The 2,410-nt window shown below is 27.6% G+C and overlaps 1 non-coding gene across 1 annotated transcript; it reads left to right on the top strand.

The window, feature by feature from the left end:
- The first annotated feature begins 320 nt into the window (after positions 1–320).
- LOC114580286 lies at positions 321–427 on the top strand. Its single transcript, XR_003701643.1, has one exon. It is a non-coding gene; the product is annotated as a small nucleolar RNA R71 (small nucleolar RNA).
- Positions 428–2,410: the final 1,983 nt, after the last annotated feature.

The following is a 2,410-nucleotide window of genomic DNA, read 5'->3' as shown; positions in this document are numbered from 1 at the left end:
TTAAATCTTGATTCTTCAATTGTATAGATAATTCAGATCCTAATCCAAAATTTACTCCTATCGTACTTAACTTCTTAGAAATTATTACAACTTGTGCAGTCAAGATTGAACATACATACAATTCATAAATTTAAGCTACTCTCTTGAGATTTACCCTATGAGTAGGCCACTAGAAATTATTAGTAGGTATTTCCTCTATTAATTCATATGCTTTTTCAAATGGCTTAGACATTAATGATCCATCAACTACAACATCTATGATTTCTCTAACAGATCCTACTAATACATTATAAAAAGTTTGAATAACCAACAAATCAAGTAAATCATGGTGAGGGAAATTCCAAAGCATTTTCTTAAATCTCTCCAAACTCTCATAAATTGATTCTCCTTCAAATTGATAAAAATATGTGATATCATTTCTAAGCTTAGTATTCTTAGAAAGTGGAAAATACTTAGCAAAAAGTTGATGAGCTAACTCATTCCACATGATTATTGTTCTTGGGGGTAAAGAATCTAACCACATCTTAGCTTTATCTCTTAAAAAAATGAAAATAATTTAGGCATAATAGCATTTTAATTGACATGATTTTATTTAAGTATTGTACACATTTTTAAGGAACTGGCTAAATGTAAATTGAGATCTCTAATAGGAATTCCACCAAATTGGAATTTTGAACCATTTGAATTATGAGAAGTTTTAATTCAAAATTATTATCTTTGATAGTAGGCCTATTAATGCTCTAATAAATTTTATCTACTATAGAGTTAGTATAATCCCTAAGAGATCTAGAATGATCTTGATCTGGTATTAGTGCAAACATTTTAAAAATCATATTAATTTTTTAATTTTTGAAATGGTTCTTTCTATTTTAGATAAAAAAAAAGTTTCCTCTCTAAATATAAAATGTAAAAATAAAATGCATGATATAAGTAGGTATAAATATGAAATTAATTCAACAAAATAAAGAAAATTAAAAAAAAAAAAAAAAATCTCTTTCCCAGTAATGATGTTAAGAACTTTATGGGGACTGTGGAGTACATATTTGAATGACGTAAGATTTACACATTCTATCAACCCTAAATAATGCTTAAATATTTTTAAAATGTAAATAACAAAAACCCACTTAATATACATAAGTATACAAGAAATATAGTGATAGAGTAGAGTGTCGAACTCATTAGAAGGTGTTATGCTTACTTATAATAAAATACTAACATTTTCTCTAATCGCATGAATCATCCTAGTGAAATAAAATGATAGTTTTGGGGTTTTTATAACTCAATAAAATTGTAGAATAATAGATATAATATTTAATAAAAATATTTTGGATTGATGAAACAAATTTCATATTTTTCATGATTAGACTCTTCATGGTAATATGATTCATAACTAATGTATCCCTAGATCTATATTGAGCTTGTAGGTGTAAAAAAAACTATTTGTTGGCCTCTTATAATTATAATATTTCATTAAGAACGTAAAATATTTAACATCCTATATCTAGGCATGCTAACAATTTATTTTAATTTTCCTAGTTATTCTTATTTTCTTCCGTCGAGACTATACATAACACTATATTTTAACTACACATATGGCCACCATGTGTATTATAAAGAATGGGATAATATTAAAAATATCACTAGATATTTAAAGAATAAGTGTCTTCATTAGTATATAATATGCTCTTTGCATAATCAATAACAAATAAGAGATTTAGCCAGACATAGAATAAATGACAAGCAAAATCATTTTCATTAAATTCATAAAATAATGAAAATATAAAAGAGTGATATCACTAGGAAGGGTCAAGGTATCTCCTCTACATGTCTTCTTTATTTACTTATAGAGATGCTTCAAAGAATACAGGCTAACACTCTAATGGATTATATCTTGTACTTCCCTAATATCCCTTTGATTTTACTCTAAGTGGTAGCTAAAGAAGTACACTAAAAAATGTATTGAATTTTACACTAGTAACTGAACTCTTCTATTGAATTGTAACTGAACTCTTCTAAAGAAGGTTGTTGAGATACAAGATCCGGCTTTCTCTCCAACAAACATAGCTCTCAAATTTAAAATTCCACAAACTATGGAGGCTAAAAAGAAGGATGAACAGATTTCGGCTTTGACTCCTACAAAGGCTACCAAATCAACTCAAGGTGATGAATTATTTGGAGCTCACAAACCAAATTTTGAATTCAAATATTCAGATATTTGGGAGGATTTTGTAACAGAATATGCTATTGTATCTCCCCTCAACAGCTTCTGTGGCTGCATCTAGTGTAAATGGTAATCCCACTACTACTACAATCCCTGATTTAAAAAACAGCTTTGACAAATTAAGAGATACTTCTCCTACATCAGCAATAAGTTTGAATTTCAAAAAAACTATTCTTAAGAAAGACAAAA

The sequence above is a fragment of the Dendrobium catenatum genome, unplaced genomic scaffold (assembly GCF_001605985.2).
Source record: "Dendrobium catenatum unplaced genomic scaffold, ASM160598v2 fragScaff_scaffold_919, whole genome shotgun sequence".
Classification (NCBI taxonomy): domain Eukaryota; kingdom Viridiplantae; phylum Streptophyta; class Magnoliopsida; order Asparagales; family Orchidaceae; genus Dendrobium; species Dendrobium catenatum.
The sequence above is the reverse complement of the archived record's forward strand: the minus strand, read 5'-3'. Positions and strand labels throughout refer to the sequence as shown.